The sequence below is a fragment of the Bidens hawaiensis genome, unplaced genomic scaffold (assembly GCF_021521415.1).
Source record: "Bidens hawaiensis isolate Kalapana, Puna unplaced genomic scaffold, B.hawaiensis_p1.1 tig00025636_1, whole genome shotgun sequence".
Taxonomy (NCBI): Eukaryota; Viridiplantae; Streptophyta; class Magnoliopsida; order Asterales; family Asteraceae; genus Bidens; species Bidens hawaiensis.
This window is the reverse complement of record NW_027494106.1, coordinates 25,509-34,826: the sequence shown is the minus strand read 5'-3', so window position 1 is coordinate 34,826 and position 9,318 is coordinate 25,509. Positions and strand designations below refer to the sequence as shown.

At 35.9% G+C, this 9,318-nt stretch overlaps 1 pseudogene; it reads left to right on the top strand.

Annotated features, from left to right (window-relative positions):
• Positions 1 to 8,230: 8,230 nt before the first annotated feature.
• On the top strand, positions 8,231 to 9,066 carry LOC143571950 (putative CCR4-associated factor 1 homolog 11 pseudogene; annotated as a pseudogene).
• Positions 9,067 to 9,318: the final 252 nt, after the last annotated feature.

The window sequence follows — 9,318 nt, the reverse complement described above, 5'->3', positions numbered from 1 at the left end:
AATGGACGAAGCACACAAGTCCCGATATTCCATCCACCCTGGCTCAGATAAAATATACCATGACCTAAAGGCACTTTACTGGTGGCCAAACATGAAAGCCGACATTGCCACCTACGTGAGCAAATGCTTGACTTGTGCAAGAGTCAAAGTGGAATATCAGATACCATCTAGTCTGCTACAGCAACCGGAACTTCCAACGTGGAAATGGGAGCACATTTCCATGGATTTCATCACGGGATTACCCAAAACACCGACGGGATGCGATACCATCTGGGTGATCGTTGACCGGTTGACTAAGTCTGCACACTTCTTAGCAATCAAGGAATCGGATAAAATGGAAAGACTGACTCGCATCTATATGAAAGAAGTAGTGTCTAGACACGGAGTGCCTGTCTCAATCATATCTGATCGAGATTCCTGTTTTACTTCGCACTCCTGGAAGTCACTTTAGAGTGCACTAGGCACCCGCCTTGATATGAGCACAGCATACCATCCTCAGACGGATGGGCAAAGTGAGCGCACCATTCAGACCTTGGAGGATATGTTGCGTGCATGCGTGTTGGATTTCGGAAAAAGTTGGGAACCTCACTTACCTTTAGTAGAGTTTTCGTAAAATAACAGCTACCACGCAAGCATTAAAGCCGCGCCGTTTGAAGCGTTGTACGGACGAAAGTGTCGATCACCTCTCTGCTGGGCAGAGGTGGGTGATAGCCAAATCACTGGTCCAGAACTAGTACTTGAAACCTCTGAAAAGATTGTCCAAATCCGAAACCGCATGGCAGCAGCACGAGATAGCCAAAAGAGTTACGCCGACAAGCGCCGAAAGCCTCTTGAATTTCAAGTGAACGACCAAGTATTACTCAAAGTCTCACCTTGGAAAGGTGTAGTTCGCTTCGGAAAGCGAAACAAACTCAATCCACGATACGTTGGCCCTTACCGGATAACTAAGCGTATTGGTCCGGTAGCGTACCGACTGGATTTACCAACGGAACTCGGTAGCGTACACAATGTATTCCATGTATCCAATTTGAAGAAATGCCTTTCCGATGAAACCCAAGCAGTTCCTTTGGACGAGTTGCAAGTTGATGAACAGCTACGCTTCATCGAAGAACCAGTCGAAGTTTTGGATTGGGAAACCAAAACACTCAAGCACAGCAAAATTCCAATCGTTAAGGTTCGTTGGAACTCGAGACGTGGACCAGAGTTCACGTGGGAACCCGAGGACCAAATGATGAAAAAGTATCCTCACCTTTTTGAAGGGTTGACCAAACACCGAAAACCGCGAAATCCGTCAAACTGTCAGAAATCACCAGAGGTATGAATTAAATTTCGGGACGAAATTTCTTTCTACTAGGGGATGATATGACAAACTGAAATTTTTTCTTGCTTTTTCAGACACCCATCGCGATTTGACTCAAATTTTCGGGACGAAAATTCTTTCAACATGGGAATGATGTGACACTCGTCAATTTCAGGTTAACTCCGTTAATTCAAAATCCGTCAATTCAAACTTAAGATCACTTGATCTATAACGCACATCCCATTACATTTAAACTAGGGTTTTAAATGACGCTTGACAATCACTACACATGTAGTCTTTCGGGATTTCACCGAAACGCAAACGAGTTGACTCAAACCATTGGTGAACAAACGACAAACATCAAACAATAAGTAATTGATAATTATGTGTTAGGTTTATGTGTTACTTGATATGTTATGTGTAATGCTAAACACAAGAAGCAAGAACTAATTGTTTACACTAGAAAAGTAATAACTAAAAGAGGAGGGACTATTGTGTAACATATTATTATTAAATAATAACAAAAACCCTAACCTCCCTTCCCCCTCCTAAAACCCGATCGCCCCCCCCCCCCCTCTCCCTTGGCTGCCGTCACACTACACACACACACATACAAGGATTTTCAAGTTTGGTTGAAGAATTAAGGTGCTAGGAAGGTATTAACAACTCCCCTATGCGTTCTATATGTTTAATTTTGATATTGAATGGGTTAATCCAAAACCCTAAGTCACGAAATTGATGATTAAGATGAGTTAGGGTTTGATTATATGCTTGATGATGATTGCTAATGAAATTGATAACTAGTTGTGTTATTGTTGTTTGATAATCACTTGTTCTTTGATTTAAACTTTCAAGAAAAACCCTAACTATGTGTGTAATGTGATATTGATATGCATGATTGGTAAATATTGTGACTAGAGTGTTATATGCATGGATTATGGTTCATAGATTGTTATTATGTTGAGTCTTGATGTAAACTAGCACTGGACAGATTGTTAAGTTTATGTTTAGACGACTGTAACTGAATGTTAATGTAGTAATTGGTCGAAATTCTTAACACTACAGTGTACTAGGTTGAGTCTAGTTTCTATAAAGTCCAAGTTTGTAATTTTTGGACGTGTAAAAGTTAACTTTTATTATTTTACAAAACTGAAGTGCAAGTCTGAATTATGAGGTATTCTGTTAGGCTGTTTTGAAATTTTCATATCTCATAAACTACAAGACCAAATGGGTTAGTTCCACTTCTGGAAGTTAAAATATTGAGTTAAGAATCTAACCCAATTGGTCTTGCATTAATTGGAATTACCATTTAACGGGAATAACAAATATCATTCTGTTGCGCATGATTTTGACTGCTGTGAGTTTACTGTAATGTTTTGGTTATTGTGAGAAATCTAGGTGGAATAAAAGTTATGGAAACCTAACTCATGTGTGCTTTTGTGACGATTTTTGGTGAATTAATTGATATATTATGATCTGTTGAATAGAGTAATCTTTCAAGTAGAAATCTGTCTTGATAAAACTAGCTGCTGAACTATGTTAAAATACATGAAACGTGCTTGTTGCTAGATAATTGCTATGTTTTTGACTAAATTGCCCTTGTGGGGAAAGATTGCTAGTAATGTACAATGTTAGTACTTAATACTTATGTAGTTGCTTACACATGAAACGTGTCGCCAATGTGTTTGTCGAGTCACACATAATTCACAAACGAAACACGAGACGTGTCTCATGCATAGGTATTATGTGCCGAGTCTAGAGACTCAATAATAGTTCCAACACTTAGAAAATATCATTCTTGTTTTAGAACGCTAGTGAGGATTTTTCTGTGACGCGCATCTCTTGGTTGACTTGTTTTTGAATTCTTCGCAAACAGTGAGTTTCACGTTCCCCTTTTACTCTTTTAAACGCTTTTTACTTGGGGGAGATAACATACTCCAAAACGCTTTAGATGTTGTTATTAATTATATATCACTTGTAAGGCTAAGTGGCAAGCGAACCAACTAAAGTCCTTCATAACATCGAACCGTTTAATATTTGGATAATAGCGAGTCACTGTTGAGTAGTACTACTGGGTTTGACAAACCCCACCCAACTCTAAACTCGACTGGAGGTCGAGTGGGTGTAATTTTGGCTAACACATTTTCCATGGTCGTGGTAGACATGGTGGCAAGGCAATTGATAAACAGTCAGCTTCGGTGTCGAACACTTAGTAATACTTGTTTTATAGGCTAGCTACCTATCGATATATAATTGACATAACATTATCTGGTAACGCAAACGCAAAACGCAAACACTTAAACGCAAACAGTTTCTTTATTTATATATGTGAACTCACCAACCCCGTGTTGACACTTTTAGTATGTTATTCTCAGGTAGCCGAGGCGGGCGCGCGGTATAGGAACATGTATTCCATTGAACTCTAACGTTTTTGCAAACTTGTTTTTAAACTGTTATTAATTGTGTTTTAAGTCGTCCTGCGTGACGCAACACTTGGTTTATGAATTTACGCTTCCGAACTTATTTAAACTTAAATGTTTCGTGGTTTGAAAACTTTATTTATGGTGTTTGATTATAACTAATGATTCCGATCCTGTTAGTTCACACCCTCTGACGGTAAAACTCCGTTAGTGGATTTTGAGGGTGTGACAGTCAGGGGTTGCCCCGCCCCCTCCGTATTTTTGCTCGGGAGTGTAAATTTACATAATTACATGTTTTCGTCCGACATTTTTTATATATAGTTTAAATTTACCCGTTTTCAACCGAAAAATTGATCATGGCCCCCTCTGTTTACAGATTTTTTAATGTGTATTTTCGTACGCCCCCTCGACATCTTCGTCCAAGCTTCGCCACTGTATTTACATATACATAAAATAAAAATATATGAATATACACATATAAATCGAGAAGGAACTTATTCAACTGATATATATTAGGTTTTGAAAATCTTGCTTGAAAGTTAAGTCATTAGTTTTGAAAACCTAATAAAAGCCCCTAGATATTCTAATTGGGTACCAATACTTGTAAAGCTGTAATACCCGTACTTGTACCCGAAAGCACCCGTACCTAAAATCAGTAAATTTGGATACCCGTACCCAATAGACATGTACGAGTCAGGTACATGTACATGTATTCGGATAAAAAATATCATCCTACTTGTCATTGATACACGTCTAAAAAGATAGGGATTTGATAACAATCTTAACTCTTAAGGAACAAGGATGATAATTATGAGAAAAAGACATGCATTAACCATTATATCAAACAAATCCTAAGGTACTTTCATAGATACAGATCTAAAAGTGTAGGGATTTGATGACAACCATTTAAGAATGATAGTTACGAGATAAAGACCATATCATAAATGTTGATAATAAGACCGTTTAATGTAGATCACAAGATAGGAGTGTTATCCACCTTAGTCATGTTTAAAAGGAAAGTTGCTAAGCATGGGGCAACGTGTTTGGAGAATCAACACGTGCTCATTTCATTTGCCTTCGACACATTTAGATCCTTAGCTCCTGAGGCGGTTCGCTTTTTAGAGCGGGTGCAAAAGGTGGTCCATAGTGACTCACAGAGCCCGAGGAACCAAGGATTTATATTTAGTAGAATAGCTTTGCGATTCAAAAGAGGATAGCGGCGCAGCTTGTTGCTCGCTTACCCATTATCCAGATGTAGTTCGATTTGTGTTATATAAAATAATTATTTTTTTTAAAAAAAAAGGTGTTAATCCATGCCCTTTCAAACAATATGGGGCTCGAACACCACTTTCCCCTTCTCTAGTTATCACGATGGTGCCTTAAAAGGATTAAAAAAAGACGGAGTTTCGTTCCATTTCAACCAATCATATTTTTTAATGTTTTCTTTTGTTTTAGTGTCTAATTAAACCAAAACGCGATTGTTAAAATGTATGTTAGTTAAAGCTCACTGCCTACCTGACAATGACGTGATGCTTTAAACCTTTTACGAGTCTCTTCTACTTAACCCACAACACACGTTCTAAGCGATTAAGATTGAATGATTGCATATGCTTATGTCCTAATCGTAAACTTTAGACGGTTTGTTATCAATTCCGAAAAGTTTATGATCATAATTAAGGAATGGTGTACCATGCACGTTGTTTTAATACACATTAAACTATAAGAGCAATGCAAATATAAAAATGATGTTACTTTTTCTTCATTGAAAACGAAGCATGTTACCTTAAATAAAGACAAACCTATTTTTCCTTTTTTTAAAGAAGAGAAGACAAGTGAGTTGTATAAAAAATATATAGTAAAAGAAAGTCCTTAATATGATTGTATGGGTAGTAAATTTTATTATGAAATTTAATGTTTAACATAGTTTTTAATGTACAAACCAACTTTCCGGATGTAAACGAACCTAGGTACCTAAGATTTACTAATTCAGTCGATGAGAAGTTTGCTTATCGAATAAAACAAGAACATAACTTAAACTTTTTGTTTATTTAATTAAATAAACGAGCATAAATGTATATATCATACGAGCGTAAATACATTTATCATATGTTTGTAAACGTTCATTTGTGTTTGTTCATAAAGAAATTGATCATTTAATATCAAAAAATTGTTTTGAGAAAGAAATTAGTTATTAAGCCTTTTTTAATTGTTATATAATCAACATATAACTTTTTCGAAGTTTGATAATATTGTTAACCCTCAACAAACCAAAGGTTAACTACAAAATAAGTCAAGGTTTTAGATTAGTAATGCACCGATGCTGTTTAGACTTAATTTTAAATTTGGAGTTTGTTTTTAAGTTGTGTTCGGTGTATTCGTTATGTTTGTTCTTGGTTTATTATGGATTCTTGCACTAGTCAAAGCTCCAGTAGCTGATAAACCAAGAAGAAAATGACTCATAGTTGAAGTTGACAAATGTAGGGCTCTTGTAGTATTTTTGTTACAGTAGAAACTCGATAAATTAATACTCGATTATTTAATAAACTCTCTAAGATAATATTTTTTGTCGGTCCCGACTCGGGGATAGGGTGCTAAATTAATAATTCGCTAAAATTATAAGATAACACATTTTTGATAATTTCTTTAGACCCCATATAAAATATAAATTAATAATTCCTTATATATAGCATATTACATGAATGATTTATGAAGGTTTCTTGAAAAATGACTCAATTGTCTTTTGTTTTTTGTTGAAATCAATTTCCCCTTGAATCTCGTTTCTAATTTTCCTTAGCATGGTAAGAACTTTTGGTGTTTTTTGTTAATAGTCCATGCTGAAATTGCAAGATTCATTGCATCTAATACTATAAATTAATAAAATATTAATTAATATATAAATTAATAATTATTAATTTATCGATTAATTAATAACTCTTTTAATTAATAAATTTTGTTGGTCCTAAGTGTATTATTTTATAGAGTTTCTACTGTACTTCGTATTTATCTGTTAGTAGTATGGTTCCCTCGTAATAGAGATAATTATAATGAAATCATTTCAATTTTTCCAAATGTACATTGTTTATATTTGCATATTCTTTAAAAAGGTTCTTAAAAACATGGATGATGTGACACAATAGAATCTCCGTTTTCTACCTCTAATAAAGAAGTGTAGAAATAAAATACAATTAAATAAGTAAAATATACAAAAGTGTAATAATCTGGAATATGATAAAGGAAAAGTAATGTGACGAGAATTTGGTGTTGTTTAATCAGATTCAATAAAAACAAAGTATAAAATATATGTAGTTATACACTTAACATACTGAACCTATTTAGTTATTCATAAAATAAACATGACTAACTACCACTAGAACAAGAGTAATATGTGCTGTTAATATGTCATTGTACAAAAATATACGGTGTTGATAGAATATCCAACAAAAGAAAACGTCATGTGACACCGAAATAGGTCGAGTATGAAAGCAGATTAATAAGTTAATTTAAAAATAAAATACGTTAAAATGAGTTACAAACAAAACAAGTATGCATATTCATGTAAATATAAACCAACCCGATCATATAGTCACTTCTTCGGTTTCAACTGAGTAAGCACACGGGCCGAGCCTCATTCAAAACTTCTTTTGTCATCAAGCTCGAGCCTCATTCAAAGCTCCTTTAGTTATCGAGCACGAGCACGAGCTCAAGCCTCATTCAAAGTTCCTTTAGTTATCGATCACAAGCTCGAGCCTTGTATGGAAGTTCGTTTAGACTCGTTGAGCATTAACAAGCCTTACATATTAAATTTTACCTCTTTTGAACTTATATGCATTATTATTACACTACATAGCCAAGCTCGAGCCGAACTTTGACACATTTAAGTTACTATGCAAGCTCGAGCCAAGCCGAGCTTAGCCTCGTTTAATGTGTTCTCAAAATACATAAATATAATAAAAATATATATGAATTAGTTAATAAATAATAAACAAGCCAAACAAAAGCTCGGAAAAAGAGGTCGAGTCTCTTAGGTCAAAGTGAGCCAGGCTCGATTTGCCTCATCTACGCCCTATTTTTAAATTTTGAAGAAATCCAAACTTAAGAAACTATTTAGAAGCCGGTCAAGTACAACTATTAATGTGCTTTAGTTCAAATTGCTTAAGATATGAGCCAAAGGTAACAAACTCTCAGGTTTGAATTCGATTCTAGTAAGGTTTTATCATAATGGGTATTTAGGCAACAAATTTGTTCTAAAACAAAAAATGGGCTTGAGCTACCATACATTATCTACGCTCATAGACATATAGGCTCCCATTTTACCATTGGATTATACCATATAGCCGAGCCTCATTAGTTGATTGTTAAAAAACATATAAGTAAACTTACAACTATTGATGATCAACATACATTATCTTACTTTACCCTTTTTGCTGGGCCCCACAACTCAAACTTTTTATAAATAAACAACAAAACCCAATAATAACCCATATCTCCTACACATCCATCAACCATTTCCATGCCGACCAATATTTCTTCTTCGTCACCATCTCCAACAATTAGGATTCGCTCCGTGTGGGCACATAACCTTCAACCCGAGTTCCGTCTAATCGAATCCATAATAGACGACTTCCCTTACGTTTCGATGGACACCGAGTTCCCAGGTGTCGTCGTTGTCCATCCTAATTTCCGTCACCAAAACTGTTACCAGCACTACCAAATCCTTAAGTCAAATATAAAATCCAGGTTGGACTCACATTAACCGATTCCAACTGGAACTTACCCGATTTAGCTGAATTAGGCGAACCCAACAAGCGCTACGTTTGGGAGTTTAATTTCAGTGATTTCGATCTTAAAACTGACCAGTATGCTTCGGAGTCCATTGATTTGTTGAGAAGGCAAGGGATTGATTTTGATAAGAATCGTGTTTTCGGGATCGATTCGGTTAAGTTTGGAGAGCTGATGATGTCATCCGGGCTGGTGTGTAATGAGGGTGTGAGCTGGGTGACGTTTCACAGCGCGTATGATTTCGGGTATTTGATTAAGGTTTTGACTGGGAAGGTTTTGCCTGGTGACTTGAATTTGTTCCTTGTGTTGTTAAGATCGTTTTTTGGTGAATAAGTGTATGATGTTAAGCATATGATGAGGTATTGTGACGGGTTGTTTGGTGGGTTGGACCGGGTGGGTGAAATGCTTGGGGTGGAGCGGGTGGTTGGGAAGTGTCACCAGGCCGGGTCGGATAGCTTGTTGACGTGGCATGTGTTTCGGAAGATTAGGGAGCGTTGTGTGGGTGGACCGGAGAAGTATGCTGGTGTTCTGTATGGGTTAGAAGTTGTATGAAGTGTTTTGTTGATGGTAGATAGTATAATGTAACTAGAGTTGCATTGTCCCGTTGGATCTTATTAGCAAATCAATCAGCATTTGTAAAATTGTGGGCTTTTTAATATCAATCTTCTTTGGGTTGGAATGGAATGATTTATAACATTATAAAGTAAAATGTTTTACTTGTTTTTATAGAAAAGAATTATACCCATAACAATCAAATTCACGAAAACTATAACGTTGTTTGTTTGTTTAGTAGACTGGCATATTCTGCTTTTGGTTTTG